We start from the raw sequence: 13,996 nt of genomic DNA, 5'->3' as shown, positions 1-13,996 counted from the left end.
GGACGGGAACACAAAAGCGACCGCCGACAATGAATGGATCAGGCCTGGCGCAGCGTCCGAGGTGCAGGTGTCGCGCAATTACGCTTTTGCAAGTGCAGCTAAATCAAACACTAGATTGCCGCGGCGTGTTTAATTCCATTTCGCAGCGCTGGCACACATACCGGGCTCTGCGCATACATAGGCCTGCCTTCCCGCCGACGTATTGTAAATAATTGGAGCGAGTTTAATGATACACCGTGCCTGAATGGTGTTTGCTGTGCCAAGCTGCAAATGTGCTCCGAGGGAAGTGACGAGAAATCACATTTTCGTGATAAATGTGATTAAATAATATCAAATTACATAATCAAGGTGTCCTACTTTCAAAACAATCACAAAAACACTCAGGATAGCTTCTGGGAACCTTTTAAAGTGGCATTAATATCACTTCAAAATTCAATATTCTATCACAAAATGTGAAAAAGAGGGTGATTTTTTTTTAATTCTGATTGTGAGTTCAATACCTCGTAAAACTTTAATGTCAGAAGGAACTTTAAAGTGTATTTAATGTAACCAAAACTGCAACACGCTTTTCTCACTGGGATTCGACTTTTAATTGATTTTTTTTCATATGAAATTTTAAATAGAAAAGCTTGTTTTTTGTTTTGCTCACTGCCCTCGATTCCAAACAACACTGGCGTTCCATCGGCGCTCTGCATAAGATCGCTCATTGCGCTAACTCACTTCAATGGGATGGGATGCCAGAGCGCGAGAGAGCGAATTTCCTCCCAACTGAACTAAATCTGCCGCGATTCTGCAATTTATGGCTTTGTCACGCTCAATGAGATATTTTGAACGGGGCTAAATTGACACCATGTCCTTTGTGAACACCACAGCTACACATGGGTGACAGAAATTGAAATTTAATAGCAGCTAGTTTAAATTTTTTTTTTCTAATTTAAAACTCATTTTTGAAGAGTTATGTTGCATTATATTTACTTATTGTTTCTTTTGTTTTTAGTGATTATTATTTTGTACCTTTTGTACTTGCAAATATTCAACATAGGAGTTTTATTTATGCACAAGCTCACGACACGAAGGAGAAAAAACTTAAATTGTGCTGAAATATGAAAATGAGCCCTATTAGTAATATTACAAACAAATGTTAAAATTTAATGACGCAAAGTTGTTAATTTGTCCGATTATGAAATCACATTTTATACATTTTGGTTATAAATATGGTGAGATAATATTAAAATATTTTGGAAAATACAATTTATTTGAAGGCTACTTTCTAATTAATTATCATTTAAATCAATTTTGTAACATTTTTTGCATGTCCGTAGTCACTCAAATTAATTAATGATCGATCTTACAAAAATGTCGAGTGGTTCCGCTGGGAAATGTAAGAACTGGCCAAATTTCAACTTCCTTGCATTGCATAAAGCATAAAATTTGAACATTTTCCAAGGAAGCATCGCTCTACCTCGCTCATTAAGTACATTATTCATTAAGGCGAGGGAGGAAGTTGCTTGCTTGACGCAGACTTTTCGTTTTGTCTCGATGCCGAGCGTGTAAAACTTTGGGCAGCTCTCTTTTCTAATTAGGCAAGAAAAGGTGCGTGCCTTCCAATTTTCTCATCATAAATTATATAACAATCAAATTCAAGAGGATCAATTCACCTTCAAATCTTCTTACTCTAAGTAGCGACGAAAACGAATTTTGTCCCCCTCTTCACATTGAAAATTTGGCCTAACTTTCCTCTTCAAGTGAATAGGGTGTAATTTATTTTGAGCGAAATCAAATGAAGAACTCAAAAAATAAAGTCTGCCGACGAGAGTAGATCGGAAAACTAAAGATGATAACACTGTGCGCATTTGCATTTGGGTCGCGAGAAAAATAGCAAGGCTCACTGCAGTTGCAGGTTTTGCATTTTGCGTTGTTATATTTTTCAGTATCACTGCACTCGCTGCATCAACGTCGTCTCCATTATTATTGTTATAGTATTGTTATATTATTTTGCCGCTGAATCTCGGTCGCTGGATGCACAAGTTGGTGCCAGCAGTGCGCAACCATGCATCTGGTAAACACACATGACGACTGTATGGTTTCGTGGAAAGATATGTAAATCATCCTATAAATAGGGGAGAATAACCCTTTCTCTGAAATATGATCTTTTAAAGTATTTTAAATTGAAAACATAAATAAAAACCGCTTTTACAAAATATTTATTCATTAGCTGAGAATTAATATTTTTCACTAAAATTTTATTCTCCAGTTGATTATATTGAGTTGGGAAATTGGCTTTTCAATTTTTTTATTTCCGTATCCAATTGAATTAAAAAATATATTTTGGGAAACGGTCACTTGAAGCTGTAGTATATAATATTATAATTGGTATGTAATTGTAAGTGATTGAGGATGGTTTTGAGTGAAGTTTTATTTGTATAAGAAGTGGTTTGATGGGTTTCAATGTTTTAATAAAGTTGCGGAAAATAAAACTTTTCTGCAATAGAATCTAATTTTTTTTTTCATAATTAAAAGTTTGATATAAATTTATAAAATTTTAGGTGACGATTTTTATTCCGATCTGTAACAAATCATTTAAACAAATTTTCAGCTTTCAAATATAGAACTATAGCAGTGATTCCCCATTAACTATATTTATACAAGTTTTAACCTGATTTATTAGAAAAATTGGAACAATATTTGCACGTATTCCAATTAAAACTATGGTTTCCTAGTTATAATTATGTAGATTAGCGAAAGCAATAACAACAGGCTAAAATTTCGCAAATCATGTTCACATGTTGTTCAACAAACATATCAGCGCATAAATTAAACACATCTCACTCTCGCCTTGCTCATCTCTGGAGCATTCGATTTTTTTCCTGTTCGTCGCTCATCAGCGCGGAGGCGAAAGCAGGGTCGGAGGTTGTTTGCTCAAATTTCAGCGCCTTAATCAAACTTTGAATTCCATTAATGCCGTTATCATTTGCAAGTGAAATGGGGCGCGAGCGCTAGAAGATTAAACAACCAAATGAAGAAGTTAATAATTCATAATATGCAAAGTTCGGTCGGGTCTGAACCAGAATCGCTCTCAAAACACACAACCCAAATCCGTGTGTGAGTGAGTGATGGGGAGTTTGCCGCGAAATTCATTCATCCCGCGTGCGTCAAGTTCGGAAACCGCCTTTGGTTGTATTGCTGCAATAATACATCTGTCTCTATGTTGTTTAATTAGAAGACAACTTGATTAAAAGCCTTGTCATTGAGCAGATGTCGTGGTTAATCACTGACACATGCTCACAACGCCATGTTGCTGCTTAATTTCAAAACCGCGCTTCTGTTTAAATTATATCCCCCTGATTAGGATTCAGTTTGTCAAAATATCACACATTTTCTGTGCTGGCGAGGATCGGGTCGGCCAGGGAATTCCACGGATTCCTACCTTTGACAGGCCGGTCCACGCATCAGTGGACTTACAAATTTAGAGGGATATAATGTGCGCAGTGAAATATCCGCGCGGTATTTGATTATTTAAATTGAGAGTAACAAAAAAAGTAAAATAGCACTATAGAGGATCACGAATTATTTTTAAATGAAACATATTTTAACAGAATACAAAAAGAGTTTTCAGTATTTTTCTTGAATAAGTACAGAAAAGTAGTTTTTAGGAATTCAAAAGACATAATTATGTAATAATAATCCATTTTATATGAGAATAACTTTAAGTGCGATATAAAAAAAAAAATAAAAAAAAAGTTTTGCCATAATCTTGAAACGTATGTATGACGTTATGTTTCAACAATTTTTGAGAGCAATTCAGCTATGAACAATGCAAATTAGATTAATCTTCTTCTCTTCTTCGCGCTAAAACATTAGTTATTAAAGGAAATAAGTTCCTAAAGATCTCGCTCAGTTTCTGAATCCACGTTAAAATTGTTTTTGAAAATCTTAATCGGAAACTGGAATATACACTTAACAACGCAAACACAACTTTAACTCTACACTTGAATTTAAAAAAAAAAAAACATTAACAAATTAAAAACGATGAAATCTAGATCTAGGATGTACTCAGTTTAAATCTAACAATAATAATAATAATAATAATATAATATGAAAGTAGTCTCTTGCTATTTATTATGTCTAATTGTTGTAGAAAAAATATTAGTTTTTGCTGACTTTATTCAGCGTTGTCCATTTATTCTGGTCAACAAAAATAAAATAGAAAATAAAATAATACTTAAAAGTAGAATGAAAGATAGTAAAAAGGATCAAAACAAGCAGAAGTCTGCTAAAAGGTCCAGAATCAAAGAAGACACATCCTACTGTAAAAACTGATCACTTATAAAATACTTTAAAATTGTTGCAACAAGAATTATTTGAGCAAAAAAATATTTACGAAAACACTTCACTTAAAAAAAGGTTCTCTTTAATTTTTCGGTAAATTCTCCGTGAGAGAATATTTTAAAAATTTGCATCAAAAACATGTTTTCGTCGGACATTTCATGTCGAGATTAAGGAAAAGCCGCTCACGGCTAGAGGGCTCCGCGGCTCGGTGGTTGTCATAAATCTGGTGCGAAGCAAAAAGCAGCAAGTGGGGAACAATGAGCGCCGGCGAGCAGAGTGAATTTCGCAATTAATGGCACCATTAGCCGGTGCGGCGCATTAATACACTTGACACATGAGCGAGTGCGAAATTTTGCTGCAGCATGTTCGCACTGGGCATGACGAGAGCTTCACGAGTTTACGCGCTGCATGAATTTTTAATTATTCAACGCAAAATTTAGCCCCGCAGCGGTGCGGAATTTATTAATTGCGGCGGGCCCTGAACAATAATTCAAAATTATCACTTGCATAAATTTGCATTAATTCCGAGACGCCGCAACAAAAGGATTCGGAATTCTAATTTCGAGCGAATTTTCGGGGGCGAAAAATTATGCAATCCTCCAACAAGCGAGATTAGCTTGATGGCTCGAAATTATGTGCTCGCGGGCTGTTTAGCAGATTAGCCGAGGGAAAAACTGAATACGCGGACGGTCGGCACCACCGGCTGCAGCTAATTAATGCAGTGCAAGTGCAAAACATACTTGTGCACTCAGCGGTGCAATTGATGACAAAGGCTGCAATCTCGGTCGAGTAATGCAATATCCGTGATGGCATTTCAACGCCCATATAATTGAACCATGTATTTGTGTAGCAGGTTGTTAATTGAGTTTTCCAACGGGAGAAATAAACAAATCCACATTTTTACATTACCAAGTTTTGAAAAATCGACTGAAACCTGGTACAATCTTTTACTTCAATTTCAGTGCGAAAGTGGAAATTATTTCTTTCCATTGGCATTTCCAATCAATCTCAGCTTAGAACGTCATTTAATTTTTATGTAAAAGAAGTAAATCTACAGTCTGTTTGAAGGGTTCCAACATTTCCTTTCAGAAAAAAAATCAGAATCAAGAATCATACTATATCATAATTCATAATAACACATAAAAATTGCCACCACACAAAAAAAATGCTAGAATATCTTTAAATTATACAATATTTTATTGACCTCTGCAAAGTTAATATGTCTGCAATTTCCCAAGGTCTGGCAGTAATGAAAATGTAGAAAAAACACAAAATTTTAGGAAATATATAAGTAAATTTAAGTAAGGCAATTTGCTGAATCAATTCACCTGTGAAATGTAACCAGGAATCGTGTCAAGTTTTGTCATCAGAAAACGTAGTATTTTATTAATTTGTTTTTAATAATTGAATGTAAACAATCAGGGCGAGTAAACAACAAAAATATTTTATAAAAGATAAAGCCAGGCAATATATTTGAAATTTTTGCAGTACTGAGACCGTTCAACTCACTTACTTTTATTTGTGATAGAAAAATAGAAATTGTTTGGTCGTCTAACTAAATATATAATAGACAATAATTTTTTACACTTTATAAAATAGTCAATTAAAATTAAATCGTTATTTTTAACTATTGTTTACTTTTATGTGTTTGACTATTATGTGTAATAATTTTTATTTAAATTAGGCATTTAATTTTTTTATTTGAATTATGATATTTATTTTATTGAATACTAATTTTGGAAAATTTTTAAGAATTCTTAATTTTATTCTTTCAAAAAATAAATAATAAACCTAGGCGATTCAGTTATTTACATGAGCAGCCCTATGAAAAGATAATTTTTACGTTGTTGTCAATTTCTTGAAGTGAAATTTCTTATTTATATGCATGCCACTCATGGCTTCTAATTAAATTTAATATTAATGGTTGTTTTCCATTACTATTTTAATGATGTTACTAATTTCAATTTGTAGATAGCAGAGAATTTAGCTGCCAAAGAAAACTCCATACTTTCCTCAAATTGAAAATATTCAAAAAGCAACATCCAATTAGATTTTGCTCGCCAGCAGCGTCGTTCTCTCGTGCCTGTGGGTTTGGTTCATTAAACAAGCAGAAGAGACAGACTGGCGTAGTCTGCTCGATGATAAACATTTGCTCAAAAATCCGTGCTGCTTTCCATTTCCCTCTGTTGAAAAATTAGAGTTTTCTTTGCGCGCCCAGGAAATGAAATGATCTGCTGCTGGTGATGCCAGGCCTTCTTTGTGCAAACCCTGTATACTCGCAGAGAGAGGAGAAGAGATTTGCCTTTCTTTTCAAACATGGCCATGTGTTTGGTACATACCTTTGCATAAAGGAAGAGAATATGAGGGAGGAAGCTCCATCAAATAAACGTTTGCGAGTTTATTTAAAATTCTTTTTTATAACCATTCCATCTTTCATGATAAAAGAATAATAAAGGGAGGATAATATGGATCCGCACGTTCTCCTTTTTTATTGAGACGTGGGCCGTTTGAATCAATTTTCCCTTCCGCGTTCATCTCGGGAATTATTTGATATTCCTTTTGATAATTCTCTCTCTCTTTCTCTCTCGCCACGTCGTGTGTCCCTTTGCGAATGCACGCTCGGCGCACTTAATGCTCGTCCTAATGCCGAGTAATGCGTTAAATTCTGATGGTAATTGCCTCATAACTTGGTGCATTAGTGCCTCTGTTTAGTGTCAGCCGAGGAATTACGATCGGACTGCGTCTATTTTGTGCCGCCGCGTGCAATAATACACGTTTCTACCGCGCGCCGCTAAAACACACGACCAACAACGCGCACCTGCACTTAAATTATAAGCAAACGTCTTTAGCACAACCAAATGCCTTAATTTGAAACGCGCTCGCATCATCTCGGTCGAGCTGCGTAATTGCAAAATGATGGTAATGCAGAAGTTAACAATGATTTAAAATAAATACTGGAAAAAATGATAATTTAATTGCCACTATCAATATTTGAATAAATTGATAACTAGAGATAATCACCAATTTTATTAAAAGAAAGTAAATTAATATGACTTTATTTTTAAATATAAAGCTACCTGCGAACCTGCCTATTGTGTTTAATATTATTTTCTTCACATTATTATCTCGGATAATTGTTCTTCGTTCCTATCACATCCAGAACGATTCTAATTTTTAAAGAGTCTAATACGAATTAAAAATGTATTAGGAATCATATGCAATACGAGATCATGGAATTACAGCAAAATAAATTTTTTCTTTCATTAATAATACTTGAGTTGTTAACTTAATTTATAGTGCATTAAAAAAATTATTTTTGATTATTAATATCATTGCTTATACATTTATAAATCATACAGTGCATTAACTATTTATAATAATTTATAAAATTATATAAAAAAATATAAGTTTCTAAATAAAAAAAATATTTAAAATATATTAATAAAATTATCAATCATATAGTTAATTTAGTTGGCAAATAACATTATATTCTTACTCTACTATTTAAATTTTTTTTTAAATGCCAGATTGCAGAAAAATAACGTCTTGTAAAATATAGAAACAAATGACTATTTTGGCTCATCGGCGTGTGCCATAATACGACCGTCAAGAGGGTGCTCGTCGCTCTCCTCGCCCTATATATCTTGTCACGGCGGTGGAGAATGAAATTCGCCATAAATGAAGTCGTAGCCAGCGGCAGACAGCAGCTCTTTTGGCGCAGAAAAGCGTCCGTCACGTGCCCTAGTTTAGCTCCGAATTCCATCTTTAGCGATAAAAATGACAGAAAATTTCATGCAGCGCCGCAGAGAGGGATGAACAAAAAGATTCGTATCGTGGAAATAAATTTATTATCTCGCCAGTGAATTCGCGTTATAATGAGCAGGGAGAATTTTCAGCGACGAAACGCGACGAGGTTTAATTCAAATGTTTGTCTAGTGGCGGAGAAGACAAAACGCGCGAACACGCAGAATAATGACCACGAGAGAAACGAGACGTGCAGATTGAGAGACGTCTCATCGCAATCTGCAGAGCTGTTTGCAAATTGTAATTGTTTCACGCTCGACGAGGGAGTTAGTACTAATGGAGAGAGACTCTTTTGCGCACCGAGAGACTTGTATGAAATTGCATGAATGAATGTAATATGAGCAGGACGACGTGCAGAGATGGTAATTTCTAGCTCGCTTTCCTCCTCTAATCATTTTAGGAGGACGTTCAAGCAAGCTGTTGGAAGGCGTAATTAAGCTATAGAAAATTAATTTGGTTTTAAATAGATAAATTTTTTTTATAAATTATATTTTCATATTATTTATATAGAAACCAATGCCTCAAAATTCTTACTTGCATAAAAAATTATTTTAACAATAAAAAGTTTTTAATCTTTATGGTCATTGAATCATTTTTGAACCACTTATTAATATCAAATAAATTAATTTAGAATTTTTTTAACTGTGAATCAAGGAATTAAATTGTATAAAACAACACTTTTGCAATTAAAAACCACTGAGATATTGATTAAAATATTTTTTTAATTAGAAGAAAATCAATTTTGTTTTTAATTTTGTTGATTTTCCACTATAAATTAATCCATGGTTAAAATTCTTATCTCATAGAAAAGGCAAGTTCGTTGCACCTTCAATGAACAGTAAATCATTCAAGAAGACAAATAATGGAAAGCACTTTTTTTTTTATAAATCTTTTATCATTGCAAATGAAACTGTTGCTTATATTTTGAAAGGTAACTCAAATTTTGACAGAGATCTTCTTTCAAATTTGATTAATGAGACTGAATTCAATTTTGCCCTCTCAAAAATTGAATTTCTTTCAATGCAAATTGAGACGATTTGGACAAATGTCCAACACAAACAACGTTTATAATTTCTAGATAATTTTAGAGATCTTTACTGGATTTAATATAGGATTTTAGCTAGTAATTTTATTTCAACATTTCAGTTCAGTACAAATTTATTGACAACCTCCAAGTAAAAATTACTTTTGAAATAAATTGCCTTCTCTTAATTATTTATTTTAAAAGTGTCAATTTAGAATATAAATCGAATTAAATGTAAGCAACCTCAAAATTTACTCATTAAAATAAAAAAGATTTACCTATTTGATGATAACTACTGTTTTTAATAATACATATTTAGCTCTTATCAATTTTATAATATAAATTTTATATATAAAGTTACTTTTCCCTCAAAAGGGTGTCTCTATCTGACTTGGCCAAAAATATTAAAATAACGTTATTGAGAGGCGTAAGCTTTGGTTTATTTCATTATTCTGCTCACGTCATTACTCAGACTTTTCACACGCAAGCCCCCTCCGCAGCTCTAAGCCTCTCTAAAAAATACCCCCACGCGGATTGATATTGCCTTAAATTTACGACACGACGGCGTCACTGCCGGCGGAGAAGGAAAACTCAATTTCTGCATAATGAAATTAGGGCGCGGATGAGAAAGAGCTAGAGAGTGAGTGCCGAAAATTACTTTTAATATAAAAGCTTTTAATGTTAATTTTTGATCATAAATAAAAGGTTTTATGCGCCTCGCTCGCTGGCAAAGCCGCGCCATTAACCAACTTCTTCTCTTTTATATAATATCAGTTAATGAAGACGACACGGTGGATGCCTGCGCGTCTTAAAAGCCGCGCGCATTTTGTCATCTTGCGTGGCAGTAAACGGCCCTTGACGCTTCCCTCACTCAAGGAACAAAAGCAGATTTTTCTGCGGAACACATCCGACCTCTCTTTAAATTGAAATATGAGCGCGCGCGGCATTATTTTTTTATGCAGGAGAAAAAAAGAGCTTTTTCCTTCTCTCTTTATTTTTTAAAACAAAAACAGCCCGCAGAGATAAAGACCGAGATGTGTGCGGTTTTTCTGAGCAGCCATAAATCTATTTAAAATTGAAAGCACACCCGCCCATTTGTTTTCATTTCGGCCGACTTTTTCACTTTGCCGCGCGAAACGAAAGTGAGAGACGCCGTAAGTAGGAGGGATTTGAATGCAACCTTGGGGATTGCGGACGGAATATAATGCAATTATTTGATCCGCCAGAAATATGGAAATTTGATGTAGAATCAATGCGAACTTTGAGAAAGAGAAAAAGGGATAAATACACTGAAAAATTATTCCTTGATGGATCGAGCTATTATTTTCTTTTCAAATTGTTAATTACGTAACTATATTGGTAAAGTTTGTGTTTAAGTGTGCGTGTGTCTATTTTGTTTCTGAAGAATTCTTTTGTGTAGAGTGCTATGGGTAGTGTCTCGTGTTTGTGTTGTGGACCGATCAATCAAATCTTTACTTTCTTCTTCAATGGCGCTGAAAAAGAATGAATGGAAATTTATAATGCCCTGCATTCAGAATTTTAAGTGGCATTTGTAATTAGAGATTAACTTTTGTTCTTCTCTAATTCATTATAATTCGTAAGTGTTTAAATCAGCAACTTGCTTTTTCAAAAAATCTCTACCACTAGCATCATTATTATGAAATTTCCATCGTAACTGACATTCATTATTTATTGTATTAGCTATGATTAACTAACAAAAATATTTTCTTTACATTGTTTATTTTGACTATGTTTATGAAATAATTTTCAAAATATTCTTATAAAGAATAAAATTAACAAAAGATAATTTTTCTTAAAATAGAAAAATTATCTTTAAAATAAAATTAGGTAGAATAAAATTGCTGACAATTTATTATGTTTTTTTTTTTTGTATAGTTAATAAATCATTTTTACTTTGCACCATTTCAAGAGTGAAATTTCATAATTATTTTGATCAATTTGAACTATTATAATAAAAAAAACCGCATCAATTTTTATTAAAAACGATTATCTTGTACCCATCTTTCTCCCTCGTTAAAGTTAAAAAATTCAACGTGTAATTTTGCTCTTTAAATTAAAAAAAGTTTTCCACCTGGAACGAAATGCATTCAGCAAATTGAGACCTCGGCGCTCCGTCGAGGCGGCGAAAAGCAAAGCGTGCACGTTGCACATAATAAACTCTTGGGCTAGAAAAATGCAACAACGTTGGCAGCGCAGCTAGGGTGAATAATTAAGAGTAATTAGTACAGATGGGCGTCGCCACTACTGGGAATACACACACACACGTATAGTGGCCCGGCCGCATTACCCAGCACTTCTTTACACCCCAGCGCACGTCCTCAAGGGAGGAAACCCAGGGATGATATAAGAGCTGTAAATCTCTGTGCGAGCTGCAGAGAGAAAAGCATACGTGAGAGAGAGAGAGAGAGAGAGGCTGTAATGCAGGAGCGGCGACACTCTTGCTGCGGCAAAGTGTATATTTGCTGCTCGGTTGCATCACCAATGTACCAAATAATGGCGAGTGCGCAATAATAATGATGATGATGGCCTCAAATGCGAGTGGGGTGCTTTTGTCGACTAAACCACCGCCGGAACCGACTTAAAGTGCGGCATTAAAGGGTTGATTAATAATTGCGTTTCTTACAAACATCAAGACAGGGTAAAGAAATTTGAGAAATGAAAGGAAATTTTCAAACAATTTCCGAAGTTAAAAGTCAATAATAAAATGTCAAATTAACTGAGATTAGTTGGAAAATTTTGATTCAAGGATGTTTTTGACTTAAAGGCATTGCAATACATTATTTTATATTCAGTTTTGAAATTGCTCCCTATCTCAAATTTTAGTCAATAGAAGTTTATAGCAGATTTTTATATTCAAAAGTAATTTAATTTCAAATTTCATGATTGTAAAACAAAAATAGGGATACATTGGGGTTGTGCAACTTATCATGGAATTGATAAGTCGCAGGATACTTAAAATGCATTTTTTTTTTTTTTTTTAGTGGAAAAACCAACTTAAATTTAATAGCCTAAACAAAAGGCATATATATTTTTTAATCTCATGTAATAAAAAAAGGTGCATTAATAATACAATAATTTGAATATCCATACTTTATAATTATTGAACTTTTGCTTCCTTGTGCACTTTGTTGTTCATTAGTTGTTTCCTAAATTAGTGGTTGAAAAAAGAAATTAAAATTATGTTTGATTATTTAAAAAAAATTTAAATCATATAAGCAAATTGGTATGAAAAATAAGCACTCTATGTTTCAGTTTACAAATATCTCTTTTGACTTTTTTCTGTTATGAAAGATTTGAAACTTTGTCATCGACAGGGTGCACACCACGCGCGTTCAATTATCCCGAACAAGCGGATTATGCAGACGTCGACGATTGCGCGCGGCTAATCCTGCGAGAAGCGACGCGCAGACACGAATCCTCTTTTAGGCAAATTAAACAGGGGCCGCGTGGGGCATAAACAAATTTATGCGCGCAGCCCGGCCGTCGACCGCAACGAGACGAACCTCCTCGGCGGTTGTTTATGTTTTCGTATATAATCCAATACATATTCAGTCGGGAGGCTTTGCATGGGTCCCCAGACCGCAGCCTCTGCGCGATATTTATGTGTGTCATTCGCCATCAACAGTTGAAGGAAAAAGAGAGTGCCCGTGTGTGTATGTGTGAGCGTCGCCCGATGAATTATTTATCAGGCCAAAGGCAACAGCACGCTTGCTGGCCGTATCAAAACACAATCATCGACACACAAACACACACGCACAGACAAATAATGGCTTTGTCCGTCCGTTTTATGGAAAGGGCGATTTTTCCCGCAGCTTTTCACTCGCAAATTCGCCCTGTTGCAGAATCAATTTGCTGCCCCACCGGCATGACACTGCACTTTCACGTCCGGGAAACAATATGTAAGCACTTTTCCGCCGCGTGATGCTTTTAACTTTTCGCAGCAAAAAATGACACGCGGCCGTAAATTTCATTTTTGCCTCTCCGAAAAAGAAGTTTACGCGGTGTAAAATTACGACAAAATTTTGTTTTTAACTGGCTCGACTGTCTTGTTGGTACAAGCTTTAGTGAATTATAAATTCTAAAAGTTTATGCAAAACTTCTGGTGTCTTCTTAATTTCTTAAAAACTCGCAAGTACATTTTCGCCCCTAGTAAATACTAGGAGCAACTTCTAAAATTTATAATTTTATAACTCTAAGGAAAATTAAATTACATTAAATTACGACTTTTCTTTACTTTCTTTCACACAATTTTACAACAATAAAAAAAACTCTGAGCAGTAAAATCACTTTTAAAATAAATACTTGGGACGTTGTTAATTACGTTTGTTAAATTTCATTCTTAAATGTAGCCTGTTTTGTTTATTTAATGGCGGACTTAACAAAATTTAATTTTTTTTTAATTAGAATCAAATTTTTGCCGGCATATTTTTAGAAGAAAACTGTAAGGTGCAATATCAATTTTTAATTCCCTTTTTTCAATCCAATTTATATTATACTTTACCTTTGAATCGTCCTTCAGTCCATACAGCACTTTATTTCAGAATATTTAATTTTAAGGAAAATCTTAATACCTTTCTTTCTAAAATTAGAATTTTTCCCTGTTCCTTCAATTTTTTTTTTTTTTTGTATTTTTTTAGAAACAAAAATATAATAATAAAAAATTCAAATCATGCTAATCTACTAAAAAATATCCTTTGTAGTTTTTGTTTCTTGCAATAAAACTAATTCAATTTTGGAAAAAATTGTGCAGATAATTTTTTTTCTCAACATTATAATTCAAAATTTCACTCAATCCATATCTTGGAATGATTTGTCTCA

At 34.0% G+C, this 13,996-nt stretch overlaps 1 protein-coding gene across 3 annotated transcripts in view; it reads left to right on the top strand.

Annotated features, from left to right (window-relative positions):
• Positions 1 to 13,996, top strand: part of LOC132200422 (tyrosine-protein phosphatase Lar-like) — a 165,591-nt gene that overhangs the window by 121,742 nt on the left and 29,853 nt on the right. The window lies entirely within an intron of this gene.

The sequence above is a fragment of the Neocloeon triangulifer genome, unplaced genomic scaffold (genome assembly GCF_031216515.1).
Source record: "Neocloeon triangulifer isolate White Clay Creek 2 clone unplaced genomic scaffold, ASM3121651v1 ptg000014l, whole genome shotgun sequence".
NCBI classification, from domain to species: domain Eukaryota; kingdom Metazoa; phylum Arthropoda; class Insecta; order Ephemeroptera; family Baetidae; genus Neocloeon; species Neocloeon triangulifer.
Note: the sequence above shows the minus strand (reverse complement) of the source record. Positions and strands in the feature narration are given on the sequence as shown.